This window comes from Triticum urartu, chromosome 5, assembly GCF_003073215.2.
Source record: "Triticum urartu cultivar G1812 chromosome 5, Tu2.1, whole genome shotgun sequence".
Classification (NCBI taxonomy): Eukaryota; Viridiplantae; Streptophyta; class Magnoliopsida; order Poales; family Poaceae; genus Triticum; species Triticum urartu.
In genome coordinates, this window is record NC_053026.1 from 283,271,041 (window position 1) to 283,287,288 (window position 16,248).

The following is a 16,248-nucleotide window of genomic DNA, read 5'->3' on the forward strand; positions in this document are numbered from 1 at the left end:
ATTTATAGGGCCATATCGAGTTTTGGAGCGTATGGGAGAAGTGGCCTACAAGTTGGAATTGCCAGAAGGATTGATAGGAGTTCATGATGTGTTCCACGTTTCTCAGTTGAAGAAGTGCACGCGGAGATGGCTGACATACCTTTGAGAGACTCAGTGCCATTAGAAGCAATTCAGTTGGATAACAATTTGACCTATGAGGAGAAACCAGTCAAGATTCTCGAGTTTGCCAGCCGAGTCACTCGCAGCAAGGTTATCAAGTTTTGCAAAGTTCAGTGGAGCCACCACACGGAGGATGAAGCCACCTGGGAGCGAGAGGAAGATTTGCTCAAGGACCACCCTCACCTATTTTCTAGCCAACCCGAATCTCGAGGGCGAGATTCATCTTAAGGGGGGTAGGTTTGTAACATCCCAAAATTTCAATTTGGAATGTTATACATTAGGTCATCATGCATATCATATTTTATTTTGCTTTTGGTTTTGATCCTAGAAAATCCTAAGCAACTCAAGGACCCACGGAGAGAGTTGGGGATTTCGTTGTTTACATATTTGAGTTTTCTCAAATTATGTAAACAGGATCATTTGATTTTATTTATTTTATCATCAATTATTTCTATTACAAAAATATGAGAGCGGGAATAAAATGACTTTCCCAAAGTATAGAAATATTGACGATCTAATAAAAAATCAAATAAGATTTATTTTGGAGTTTTTCGGTATTTTTATTTGAATTTAGGAAAAATGCGCGTTTTTCAAAGTTGTAGTTTGGGCCCAGAAAAATGTTCACTTTTTCGGGCTTGATTTTAGAAACCCGGGAAAATTTATTTCGTGATTTTTGGAGTTCGTTTAGTATTTCTTTTTATTTTTCTTCCGAGCAGAATTATTTAAAAAAACGCGGAACCGACTTTGGGCCGTACTCGGCCAGGACACCGCCGGCCGAGGCTTTATAAGCCCCCGCCCCGGCCCGAGAGAGAGCCCAGCCGCCCAGCCTCGAAACCCTAACCCTAGCCAGCCGCCGCCGCCGCCGCCCGCCGCCGACTCGCCGGAGCAGCGCGCCGCCCGAGGTTCGCCGCCTCCTTGTTTTCCGTGCCGTTTAAAAAAAATTCTGTTCGTCGTTTTTCTTTTTCGTCGGATTTTTCGCGGTTATTTTCTGATCGCGATTTCTGATCCGATTTTCGTTTTAGTATAACTTTTCGCTCGTTTATCGAAATCAGGCGATTCAAGCGCCTGGAGTTTCGTCTCGAAACCCTCTTTCCGAATAATCAACTTAAACATGTTTTTGCTACTGTAAAATTTGACTTAGATCCAGATTACTAGAACGAAGTTGTTTCTTTCGCCGTTTGATTTCTTTTGCTTCGTTTGATTTGATTCTTTTTGCCAACCAGGGTTCTTAAGTTGAACTTTCTGGTTAGATCTTCTATTTGAGTTTTACCTGTGCATTAGATGAGTACTTATTGTATGCTTGTTTGTTTGTCTGCGATAGAATACCCGGAGTGCGCCGCCTGTTACGTTGAATCTCTAGGTTTCGCTGATCATCAGCAAGGCAAGTAACACTTTGATCATACCTTTTCTACAACCCAGTTTTATTGCATTAGATCAATTCTCACACATTGCATGATTAGGATCTAATTAAATTGTGGGATGGGAAGTAGATGAGGTAGTACCTATTACCTGTTTATTATCAAACCTTTGGGAGTTACTTCTACGTTTGCTTATTATGCCATGCTATGCTAGTAGACGTGGATTGGGTGAGTGAAATCCATGAAAGATGTGAGATTGATAATTAATGGTTTATCTAAGGTGGCAACTTAAACACACATCTGGGTGGATTGAGGCACCTGGGGTTTCTAGGACTTGCCTGTTTTTCTTTTGGACCGCCACCCAAGCTCAAAGGGATCATGAGATTATTCATACTAGCAACTTACGTGTGCAGCCACAAGCCATTATGGGCTCTGGCATAGTTGACTAAGTTGTGCGAACTCTTACAGTGGTAGACTAGCAGATGTAGGGGATGTAGGTGGTACGGTCTACCCGGTCGTAAGGTGCTAGCGCTTCTGAAAGACTATGTCTCGGTCATCCGTCTTCTCAAACACCCTGTAGTGCGAGAAACCAAACGGAGGCGATCGAGTCTTGTGGGGAAAAGTGCGCAAACCTCTGCAGAGTGTAATAAACTAATCATGGTTAGCCGTGTCCCCGGTTATGGACATCTTGAGTATCTAGTACCTGGATTATCATGTGAATCTCAACATGTTACTCTAAAGTTAAATTTGTTGGGTTTAAGATGTTACCTAAATGGGATTGAGAATGCTGTCAACCATTCTCAATGTTTAACAACCACCATGATAGTAAATAAATTTATTCCTTTGAAGTAGGGAAAAATTGGCTTTATGCAAAAACTGTAACCATAGAGCTTTCCACTAGCCAAATATGCATATAGTATAGCTGTTGCATTCCATTACTCTCTATGTGTTACCTTGCCAGCATATTCCATGTGCTGACCCCTTTTCGGGCTGCAACGTTAATGTTGCAGACTTTTCAGACGACGATTAAGGAGTTTTTAGGTCATGGTTCTATACTCAGTGATGCCGTTGGAGTTGATGGACTCACTTATCTTCCAAGCCTTCCGCTGTTATCGTTATTAGATGGCCTTAAGCCATATTTATTGTAATAAGTTCTCTTTTGAGACACTCGATGTAATAAGTGTGCGATTGCTACTCTGCTATAAATCCTCCGAGTACTGTGTGGTGTCAGCATTACTGATCCAGGGATGACACCGGAGCACAGAGATCAGACTGTTTGAGGTCTGGTCGCTACATAGTGCTTGGTTTTTGACGACTTGTAGATTTTTGCAATAAGTATGTGAGTTCTTTATGACTAATGTTGAGTCCATGGATTATACGCACTCTCACCTTTCCATCATTGCTAGCCTCTTCGGTACCGTGCATTGCCCTTTCTCACATTGAGAGTTGGTGCAAACTTCGCCGGTGCATCCAAACCCCGTGATATGATACACTCTTTCACACATAAACCTCCTTATATCTTCCTCAAAACAGCCACCATACCTACCGATTATGGCATTTCCATAGCCATTCCGAGATATATTGCCATGCAACTTTCCACCATCCCGTTTATCATGACACGTTCATCATTGTCATATTGTTTAGCATGATCATGTAGTTGACATAGTATTTGTGGCAAAGCCACCGTTCATAATTCTTTCATACATGTCACTCTTGGTTCATTGCATATCCCGGTACACCGCCGGAGGCATTAATATAGAGTCATTCCTTGTTCTAGTATCGAGTTGTAATCATTGAGTTGTAAATAAATAGAAGTGTGATGATCATCATTTAATAGAGCATTGTCCCAATAAAAAAAGAAAGGCCAAAAAAAGAAGGCCCAAAAAAAGAAATGAAAAGGGACAATGCTACTATCCTTTTTTTCCACACTTGTGCTTCAAAGTAGCACCATGATCTTCATGATAGAGAGTCTCTTATTTTGTCATTTTCATATACTAGTGGGAATTTTTAATTATAGAACTTGGCTTGTATATTCCAACAATGGGACTCCTCAAGTGCCCTAGGTCTTCGTGAGCAAGCAAGTTGGATGCACACCCACTAGTTTCTTTTGTTGAGCTTTCATACATTTATAGCTCTAGTGCATCCATTGCATAGCAATCCCTACTCCTTGCATTAACATCAATCGATGGGCATCTCCATAGCTCATTGATTAGCCTCGTTGATGTGAGACTTTCTCCTTTTTTGTCTTCTCCACATAACCCCCATCATTATACTCTATTCCACCCATAGTGCTATATCCATGGCTCACACTCATGTATTGCGTGAAGGTTTATAAAGTTTGAGATTACTAAAGTATGAAACAATTGCTTGGCTTGTCATCGGGGTTGTGCATGATGAGAGCATTCTTGTGTGACGAAAATGGAGCATGACTAAACTATATGATTCTGTAGGGATGAACTTTCTTTGGCCATGTTATTTTGAGAAGACATAATTGCTTTTAGTTAGTATGCTTGAAGTATTATTATTTTTATGTCAATATTGAACTTTTATCTTGAATCTTTCGGATCTGAATATCCATAACCACAATAAGAAGAATTACATTGAAATTATGCCAAGTAGCATTCACATCAAAATTCTGTTTTTATCATTTACCTACTCGAGGACGAGCAAGGAATTAAGCTTGGGATGCTTGATCTACGTCTCCAATGTATCTATAATTTTTGATTGCTCCATGCTATATTATCTTCTGTTTTGAACATTATTGGGCTTTATTATTCACTTTTATATTATTTTTGGGACTAACCTATTAATCGAAGGCCTAGGCCAGAATTGCTGTTTTTTGCCTATTTTAGAGTTTTGCAGAAAAAGACGGAGTCCAAACGGAATTAAACCTTCGGGAACGTGATTTTCGGAACGAACATGATCCAGGAGACTTGGACCCTACGTCAAGCAACCAATAGGGAAGCCACGAGGTAGGGGGGCGCGCCTACCCCCCCCCCCCCAGGCGCGCCCTCCACCCTCGTGGGCCCCCTGTTGCTCCACCTATGTACTCCTTCCTCCTATATATACCTACGTACCCCAAACGATCAGAGACGGAGCCAAAACCCTAATTCCACCGCCGTAACTTTCTGTATCCACGAGATCCCATCTTGGGGCCTGTTCCGGAGCTCCGCCGGAGGGGGCATCGATCACGGAGGGCTTCTACATCAACACCATAGCCTCTCCGATGATGTGTGAGTAGTTTACCTCAGACCTTCGGGTCCATGTTATTAGCTAGATGGCTTCTTCTCTCTTTTTGGATATCAATACAATGTTCTCCCCCTATCTTGTGGAGATCTATTCGATGTAATCTTCTTTTGCGGTGTGTTTGTTGAGACCGATGAATTGTGGGTTTATGATCAAGTTTATATATGAACAATATTTGGATCTTCTGAATTCTTTTATGTATGATTGGTTATCTTTGCAAGTCTCTTCGAATTATCAATTTGGTTTGGCCTACTAGATTGATCTTTCTTGCAATGGGAGAAGTGCTTAGCTTTGGGTTCAATCTTGCGGTGTCCTTTCCTAGTGACAGTAGGGGAAGCAAGGTACATATTGTATTGTTTCCATCGAGGATAACAAGATGTGGTTTTTATCATATTGCATGAATTTATCCCTCCACATCATGTCATCTTGCTTAAAGCGTTACTCTGTTCTTATGAACTTAATACTCTAGATGCATGCTGGATAGCGGTCGATGTGTGGAGTTATAGTAGTAGATGCAGGCAGGAGTCGGTCTACTTGTCTCGGACGTGATGCCTATATACAAGATCATACCTAGATATTCTCATAACTATGCTCAATTCTGTCAATTGCTCAACAGTAATTTTTTCATCCACCGTAAAATACTTATGCTCTTGAGAGAAGCCACTAGTGAAACCTATGGCCCCCGGGTCTATCTTTCATCATATTAATCTTCTGACACTTAGCTATTTTCATTGCCTTTTATTTTACTTTGCATCTTTATCATAAAAATACCAAAAATATTATCTTATCATATCTATCAGATCTCACTCTCGTAAGTGACTGTGTAGGGATTGACAACCCCTTATCGCGTTGGTTGCTCAGATTTATTTGTTTTGTGTAGGTGCGAGGGACTCGCGTGTAGCCTCCTACTGGATTGATACCTTGGTTCTCAAAAACTGAGGGAAATAGTTACGCTACTTTGCTGCATCACCCTTTCCTCTTCAAGGGAAAACCAACGCAGTGCTCAAGAGGTAGCACACCAGTCCATAAATGGATCGCTGGAGCTTGCACACTTTGTTAGCTCCCTTTGGATCGATAAAACCTTCAGCTTGCATCATATACAGCTCTTCTTCTAGAAATCCATACAGGAATGCAGTCTTTACATCCATTTGCCAAATTTCATAATCATAAAATGCGGCAATTGCTAACATGATTCGAACGGACTTAAGCATCACTACGGGTGAGAATGTCTCATCATAGTCAACTCCTTGAACTTGTCGAAAACCTTTTGCAACAAGTCGAGCTTTGTAGACAGTAACATTACCGTCAGCGCCTGACTTCTTCTTGAAGATCCATTTGTTCTCGATGGCTTGTCGATCATCGGGCAAGTCAACCAAAGTCCACACTTTGTTCTCATACATGGATCCCATCTCAGACTTCATGGCCTCAAGCCATTTTGCGTAATCTGGGCTCATCATCGCTTCTTCATAGTTCGTAGGTTCGTCATGGTCAAGTAACATGACCTCCAGAACTGGATTACCGTACCACTATGGCGCGGATCTTGCTCTGGTTGACCTACGAGGTTCGGTAGTAACTTGATCTAAAGTTTCATGATCATCATCATTAGCTTCCTCACTAATTGGTGTAGGTGTCACAGGAACCGGTTTCTGTGATGAACTATTTTCCAATAAGGGAGCAGGTACAGTTACCTCATCAAGTTCTACTTTCCTCCCACTCACTTCTTTCAAGAGAAACTCCTTCTCTAGAAAGGGTCCATTCTTAGCAACGAATATTTTGCCTTCGGATCTGTGATAGAAGGTGTACCCAATAGTTTCCTTTGGGTATCCTATGAAGACACATTTCTCCGATTTGGGTTCGAGCTTATCAAGTTGAAGTTTTTTCACATAAGCATTGCAGCCCCAAACTTTAAGAAATGACAACTTTGGTTTCTTGCCAAACCATAGTTCATAAGGCGTCGTCTCAACGGATTTTGTGGTGCCCTATTTAACATGAATGCAGCCGTCTATAAAGCATAACCCCAAAATGATAGCGGTAAATCAGTAAGAGACATCATAGATCGCACCATATCTAGTAAAGTACGATTACGACGTTCGGACACACCATTACGCTGTGGTGTTCCGGGTGGCATGAGTTGCGAAACTATTCCGCATTGTTTCAAATGTAGGCCAAACTCGTAACTCAAATATTCTCCTCCACGATTAGATCGCAGAAACTTTATTTTCTTATTACGATGATTTTCCACTTCACTCTGAAATTCTTTGAACTTTTCAACTGTTTCCGACTTATGTTTCATTAAGTAGATATACCCATATCTGCTCAAATCATCTGTGAAGGTGAGAAAATAACGATACCCGCCGCGAGCCTCAATATTCATTGGACCACATACATCAGTACGTATGATTTCCAACAAATCTGTTGCTCTCTCCATAGTTCCGGAGAACGGCGTTTTAGTCATCTTGCCCATAAGGCATGGTTCGCAAGTACCAAGTGATTCATAATCAAGTGATTCCAAAAGTCCATCAGTATGGAGTTTCTTCATGCGCTTTATACCAATATGACCCAAATGGCAGTGCCATAAATAAGTTGCACTATCATTATCAACTCTGCATCTTTTGGCTTCAACATTATGAATATGTGTATCACTACTATCGAGATTCAACAAAAATAGACCACTCTTTAAGGGTGTATGACCATAAAAGATATTACTCATATAAATAGAACAACCATTATTCTCAGATTTAAATGAATAACCGTCTCACATCAAACAAGATCCAGATATAATGTTCATGCTTAACGCTGGCACCAAATAACAATTATTTAGGTCTAAAACTAATCCCGGAGGTAGATGTAGAGGTAGCATGCTGACGGAGATCACATCGACTTTGGAACCATTTCTCACGCACATCGTCACCTCGTCCTTAGCCAGTCTTCGCTTAATTCGTAGTCCTTGTTTCGAGTTGCAAATATTAGCAACAGAACCAGTATCAAATACCCAGGTGCTACTGCGAGCTCTAGTAAGGTACACATCAATAACATGTATATCACATATACCTTTGTTCACCTTGCCATCCTTCTTATCCGCCAAATACTTGGGGCAGTTCCGCTTCCAGTGACCAGTCTGTTTGCAGTAGAAGCACTCAGTCTCAGGCTTAGGTCCAGACTTGTGTTTCTTCTCCTGAGCAGCAACTTGTTTACTGTTCTTCTTGAAGTTCCCCTTCTTCTTCCCTTTACCATTTTTCTTGAAACTGGTGGCCTTGTTGACCATCAACACTAGATGCTCCTTCTTGATTTCTACCTCCGCTGCCTTTAGCATTGCGAAGAGCTCGGGAATTGTCTTATTCATCCCTTGCATATTATAGTTCATCACGAAGCTCATGTAGCTTGGTGGCAGTGATTGAAGAACTCTGTCAATGACAGTATCAACAGGAAGATTAACTCCCAGTTGAGTCAAGTGATTATGATACCCAGACATTTTGAGTATATGTTCGCTGACAGAACTATTCTCGTCCATCTTGCAGCTATAAAACTTATTGGAGACTTCATATCTCTCAATCCGGGCATTTTCTTGAAATATTAACTTCAACTCCTGGAACATCTCATATTCTCCATGACGTTCAAAACATCGTTGAAGTCCCGGTTCTAAGCCATAAAGCATGGCACACTGAACTATCGAGTAGTCATCAGCTTTACTCTGCCAGACGTTCTTAACGTCATCAGCAGCATCTGCAGTAGGCCTGGCACCCAGCGGTGCTTCCAGGACGTAATTCTTCTGTGCAGCAATGAGGATAATCCTCAAGTTACGGACCCAGTCCGTTTAATTGCTACCATCATCTTTCAACTTTGCTTTCTCAAGGAACACAATAAAATTCAACGGAACAACAACACGGGCCATCTATCTACAATACCATACACAAGCAAAATACTATTAGGTACTAAGTTCATGATAAATTTAAGTTCAATTAATCATATTACTTAAGAACTCCCACTTAGATAGACATCCCTCTAATCATCTAAGTGATCACATGATCCATATCAACTAAACCATAACCGATCATCACGTGAAATGGAGTAGTTTTCAATGGTGAACATCACTATGTTGATCATATCTACTATATGATTCACGCTCGACCTTTTGGTCTTAGTGTTCCGAGGCCATATCTGCATATGCTAGGCCCGTCAAGTTTAACCCGAGTATTCTGCGTGTGTAAAACTGTCTTACACCCGTTGTAGATGAACGTTGAGCTTATCACACCCGATCATCACGTGGTGTCTCGGCACGACGAACTTTGGCAATGGTGCATACTCAGGGAGAACACTTTTACCTTGAAATTTAGTGAGAGATCATCTTATAATGCTACCGTCAAACAAAGCAGAATAAGATGCATAAAGGATAAACATCACATGCAATCAATATAAGTGATATGATATGGCCATCATCATCTTGTGCCTTTGATATCCATCTCCAAAGCACCGTCATGATCACCATCGTCACCGGCATGACACCTTGATCTCCATCGCAGCATCGTTGTCGTCTTGCCAACTATTGCTTCTATGACTATCGCTACCGCTTAGTGATAAAGTAAAGCAATTATAGGGTGATTGCATTGCATACAATAAAGCGACAACCATATGGCTCCTGCCAGTTACCGATAACTCCGTTACAAAACATGATCATCTCATACAATAAATATAGCATCATGTCTTGACCATATCACATCACAACATGCCCTGCAAAAACAAGTTAGACGTCCTCTACTTTGTTGTTGCAAGTTTTACGTGGCTGCTACGGGCTGAGCAAGAACCGTTCTTACCTACGCATCAAAATCACAACGATAGTTCATCAAGTTAGTGCTATTTTGACCTTCACAAGGATCGGGCGTAGCCACACTCGGTTCAACTAAAGTTGGAGAAACGGACACCCGCCAGCCACCTGTGTGCAAAGCACGTCGGTAGAACCAGTCTCGCGTAAGCGTACGCGTAATGTCGGTCCAGGCCGCTTAATCCAACAATACCGCCGAACCAAAGTATGACATGCTGGTAAGCAGTATGACTTGTATCACCCACAACTCACTTGTGTTCTACTCGTGCATATAACATCTATGCAATAACCTGGCTCGGATGCCACTGTTGGGGAATGTAGTAATTTCAAAAAGTTTCCTACACACACAGAGGATCATGGTGATGCATAGCAACGAGAGGGGAGAGTGTATCTACGTACCCTCATAGACTAAATGCGGAAGCGTTAGCACAACGCGGTTGATGTAGTCGTACGTCTTCATGATCCGACCGATCCAAGTACCGAACGCACGGCACCTCTGAGTTCTGCACACGTTCAACTCGATGACGTCCCGCGAGCTCCGATCCAGCAAAGCTTCACAAGAGAGTTTCGTCAGCACGACGGCGTGGTGACGGTGATGATGATGCTACCGACGCAGGGCTTCGCCTAAGCACCGCTACGATATGATCGAGGTGAATTATGGTGGAGGGGGCACCGCACACGGCTAAGAGATCAATGATCAGTTGTTGTGTCTATGGGGTGCCCCAACCCCCGTATAAAAAGGAGCAAGGGGAGGAGGCGGCCGGCCAGGGAGAGGCGCGCCAAGAGGGGGAGTCCTACTCCTTTTCCTAGTAGGAGTAGGAGAGGGGGAAGGAAAGGGAGAGGAGGAGAAGGAAAGAGGGGGCCGACCCACCTTGCCCTAAACCAATTCGGTTTGGGCCTTGGGGGGCGCACCCCACACTCCCCTTGATGCCCTCTATTTCCACTGAGGCCCATGTAGGCCCATTAAGTCCCTCGGGGGGTTCCGGTAACCCCCCGGTACTCCGATATATGTCTGAAACCTTCCGGTACCTTTCCGGTGTCCGAACATAGTCGTCCAATATATTGATCTTTACGTCTCGACCATTTCAAGACTCCTCGTCATATCCGTGATCATATCCGGGACTCCGAACAACCTTCGGTACATCAAAACACAAACACTCGTAATCGTCACTGAACTTTAAGCGTGCGGACCCTACGGGTTCGAGAACTATGTAGACATGACCGAGACACGTCTCCGGTCAATAACCAATAACGGAACCTGGATGCTCATATTGGCTCCCACATATTCTACAAAGATCTTTATCGGTCAAACCGCATAACAACATACGTTGTTCCCTTTGTCATCGGTATTTTACTTGCCCGAGATTCGATCGTCGGTATCTCAAGACCTAGTTCAATATCTTTACCGGCAAGTCTCTTTACTCGTTCCATAATACATCATCCTGCAACTAACTCATTAGTTACAATTCTTGCAAGGCTTATAGTGATGTGCATTACCGAGTGGGCCCCGAGATACCTCTCCGACAATCAGAGTGACAAATCCTAATCTTGAAATACGCCAACTCAACAAGTACCTTCGGAGACACCTGTAGAGCACCTTTATAATCACCCAGTTACGTTGTGATGTTTGGTAGCACACAAAGTGTTCCTACGGTAAACGGGAGTTGCATAATTTCATAGTCATAGGAACATGTACAAGTCATGAAGAAAGCAATAGCAACATACTAAATGATCAAGTGCTAAGCTAACAGAATGGGTCAAGTCAATCACATCATTTCTCCTAATGATGTGATCCCGTTAATCAAATGACAACTCATGTCTATGTCTAGGAAATATAACCATCTTTGATTAACGAGCTAGTCAAGTAGAGGCATACTAGTGACACTCTGTCTGTCTACGCATTCACACATGTATCATGTTTCTGGTTAATACAATTCTAGCATGAATAATAAACATTTATCATGATATAAGGAAATAAATAATAACTTTATTATTGCCTCTAGTGCATATTTGCTTCACGTTCTCCTTGCCGAAGATGTAACGCAGGTAGGCGTCGACGTCTAAGCTTTGGTCGTTGCCTGGCATGCTCGGAATAACTAATGGTAGATGGGTGAGGACTAGATCTTCACAGAGTGTCACGATGGTGCATTGCCGTCTGGGTTATATGCAGCAAGCCGTTAGCTGGTGGCGGGAAATCGGTGAGGGAATAGGCGTGGATTTTACAATTCATCCATGTGGAGCGCGGGAAGCATTCGCTGGAGCGCGGGAAGACTAAGTGGAGCACACACACAACCTGAATACCGTATCAGGTGGCACGTGTTATTTATCACACAAGTGTTAACATGAGGAAATGTATGTGTAACTTACTAATCATCGCACAGGAGTACTCGCAGACGCATCTGTTGGGTAACGTAGCAGAATTTTAAAATTTTCTACGCATCACCAAGATCAATCTATGGAGTCATATAGCAACGAGGGAGAGGGGAGTGCATCTACATAACCTTGTAGATCGCGCGCGAAAGCGTTCAAGAGAACGGGGTTGATGGAGTCGTAGTTGTCGTGATCCAAATCATCGATGACCTAGCGCCGAACGGACGGCACCTCCACGTTCAACACACGTATGGTTGGGAAGACGTCTCCTCCAACTTGATCCAGCAAGGGGGAAGGAGAGGTTGATGAAGATCCAGCAGCACGACGGCGTGGTGGTGGAAGCAACGGTGATCTCGGCAGGGCTTCGCCAAGCTCAGGGAGAGGGAGGAGTGTCACGGGAGGGAGAGGGAGGCGCCAGGGGCTAGGGTGCGGCTGCCCTCCCTCCCCCCCCCCACTATATATAGGGTCCCTAGGGGGCGCCGTCCCTAGGAGATCCAATCTCCAAGGGGGGGCGGCAGCCAAGGGGGTGGCTTGTCCCCCAAGCCAAGTGGGGCGCCCCCCACCCCTAGGGTTTCCAACCCTAGGCGCAGGGGGAGGCCCAAGGGGGGCGCACCAGCCCACTAGGGGCTGGTTTCCCTCCCACTTCAGCCCATGGGGCCCTCCGGGATAGGTGGCCCCACCCGGTGGACCCCCGGGACCCTTCCGGTGATCCCGGTACAATACCGAGTACCCCCGAAACTTTCCCGATGGCCGAAACTTGACTTCCTATATATAAATCTTCACCTCCGGACCATTCCGGAACTCCTCGTGACGTCCGGGATCTCATCCGGGACTCCGAACAACTTTCGGGTTACCGTATACTAATATCTCAACAACCCTAGCATCACCGAACCTTAAGTGTGTAGACCCTACGGGTTCGGGAGACACGCAGACATGACCGAGACGAATCTCCGGTCAATAACCAACAGCGGGATCTGGATACCCATGTTGGCTCCCACATGCTCCTCGATGATCTCATCGGATGAACCACGATGTCGAGGATTCAATCAATCCGTATACAATTCCCTTTGTCAATCGGTACGTTACTTGCCCGAGACTCGATCGTGGTATCCCAATACCTCGTTCAATCTCGTTACCGGCAAGTCACTTTAATCGTACCGTAATGCATGATCCCGTGATCAACCACTTGGTCACATTGAGCTCATTATGATGATGCATTACCGAGTGGGCCCAGAGATACCTCTCCGTCATACGGGGTGACAAATCCCAGTCTCGATTCGTGGCAACCCAACAGACACTTTCGGAGATACCTGTAGTGTACCTTCATAGTCACCCAGTTACGTTGTGACGTTTGGCACACCCAAAGCACTCCTACGGTATCCGGGAGTTGCACAATCTCATGGTCTAAGGAAATGATACTTGACATTCGGAAAAGCTATAGCAAACGAACTACACGATCTTTGAGCTATGCTTAGGATTGGGTCTTGTCCATCACATCATTCTCCTAATGATGTGATCCCGTTATCAATGACATCCAATGTCCATAGTCAGGAAACCATGATTATCTTTTGATCAACGAGCTAGTCAACTAGAGGCTCACTAGGGACGTGTTGTGGTCTATGTATTCACACATGTATTACGATTTCCGGATAACACAATTATAGCATGAACAATAGACAATTATCATGAACAAAGAAATATAATAATAACCATTTTATTATTGCCTCTAGGGCATATTTCCAACAGTCTCCCACTTGCACTATGGTCAATAGTCTAGTTACATTGTGATGAATCGAACACCCATGCATTCTGGTGTTGATCATGTTTTGCTCTAGGGAGAGGTTTAGTCAACGGATCTGCCACATTTAGGTCTGTATGTACTTTACAAATATCTATGTCTCCATTTTGAACACTTTCACGAATGGAGTTGAAGCGACGCTTGATATGCCTGGTCTTCCTGTGAAACCTGGGCTCCTTGGCAAGGGCAATAGCTCCAGTGTTGTCACAGAAGAGAGTCATCGGGCCCGACGCATTGGGTATGACTCCTAGGTCGGTAATGAACTCCTTCACCCAGATTGCCTCTTGTGCTGCCTCCGAGGCTGCCATGTACTCCGCTTCACATGTAGATCCCGCCACAATGCTTTGCTTGCAACTGCACCAGCTTACTGCCCCACCATTCAAAATATACACGTATCCGGTTTGTGACTTAGAGTCATCCAGATCTGTGTCGAAGCTAGCATCGACGTAACCCTTTACGACGAGCTCTTCATCACCTCGATAAACGAGAAACATATCCTTAGTCCTTTTCAGGTACTTCGGGATATTCTTGACCGCTGTCCAGTGTTCCATGCCGGGATTACTTTGGTACCTTCCTACCAAACTTACGGCAAGGTTTACATCAGGTCTGGTACACAGCATAGCATACATGATAGACCCTATGGCCGAGGCATAGGGGACGACACTCATCTTTTCTCTATCTTCTGCCGTGGTCGGGCATTGAGCCGTGCTCAATATCGTACCTTGCAATACAGGCAAGAACCCCTTCTTTGACTGATCCATTTTGAACTTCTTCAATATCTTGTCAAGGTACGTACTCTGTGAAAGACCAATGAGGCGTCTTGATCTATCTCTATAGATCTTGATGCCTGATATATAAGCAGCTTCTCCAAGATCCTTCATTGAAAAACACTTGTTCAAGTAGGCCTTTATGCTTTCCAAGAATTCTATATCATTTCCCATCAATAGTATGTCATCCACATACAATATGAGAAATGCTACAGAGCTCCCACTCACTTTCTTGTAAATGCAGGCTTCTCCATAAGTCTGCGTAAACCCAAACGCTTTGATCATCTCATCAAAACGAATGTTCCAACTCCGAGATGCTTGCACCAGCCCATAAATCGAGTGTTGGAGCTTGCACACCTTGTCAGCATTCTTAGGATCGACAAAACCTTCCGGCTGCATCATATACAATTCTTCCTTAAGGAAACCATTAAGGAATGTCGTTTTAACGTCCATTTGCCATATCTCATAATCATAGAATGCGGAAATTGCTAACATGATTCGGACGGACTTCAGCTTCGCTACGGGTGAGAAAGTCTCATCGTAGTCAACCCCTTGAACTTGTCGATAACCCTTAGCGACAAGCCGAGCTTTATAGATGGTTACGTTACCATCCGCGTCTATCTTCTTCTTAAAGATCCATTTATTTTCTATGGCTCACCGATCATCGGGCAAGTCAGTCAAAGTCTATACTTTGTTTTCATACATATCGGATTTCATGGGTTCCAGCCATTTGTCGGAATCTGGGCCCGCCATCGCTCCTTCATAGTTCGAAGGTTCACCGTTGTCTTACAACATGATTTCCAAGACAGGGTTGCCGTACCACTCTGGTGCGGAACGTGTTCTTGTGGACCTACGAAGTTTAGTAGCAACTTGATCTGAAGTTTCATGATCATCATCATTAACTTCCTCTCTAGTCGGTGCAGGCACCTCAGGAACAATTTCCTGAGCTGCGCCACTCTCCGGTTAAAGAGGTAATACTTCATCAAGTTCTACTTTCCTCCCACTTATTTCTTTCGAGAGAAACTCTTTCTCTAGAAAGGATCCATTCTTGGCAACAAAGATCTTGCCTTCAGATCTAAGGTAGAAGGTATACCCAATAGTTTCTTTAGGGTATCCTATGAAGACGCATTTTTCCGATTTGGGTTCGAGCTTTTCAGGTTGAAGTTTCTTGACATAAGCATCGCATCCCCAAACTTTTAGAAACGACAGCTTAGGTTTCTTCCCAAACCATAATTCATACGGTGTCATCTCAGCGGATTTCGACGGAGCCCTATTTAAAGTGAATGTGACAGTCTCTAAAGCATAGCCCCAAAATGACAACGGTAAATTGGTAAGAGACATCATAGATCGCACCATATCCAATAGAGTGCGATTACGACGTTCGGACACACCATTACGCTGAGGTGTTCCAGGCGGCGTGAGTTGTGAAACTATTCCACATTTCCTTAAGTGTGTGCCAAATTCGTGACTCAAGTATTCTCCCCCACGATCTGATCGCAAGAACTTGATTTTCTTGTCACGCTGATTCTCAACCTCACTCTGAAATTCCTTGAACTTTTCAAAGGTCTTAGACTTGTGTTTCATTAAGTAGACATACCCATATCTACTCAAGTCGTCAGTGAGGGTGAGAACATAACGATAGCCACCGCGAGCCTCAACACTCATTGGACCGCACACATCAGTATGTATGATTTCCAATAAGTTGGTTGCTCGCTCCATTGTTCCTGAGAA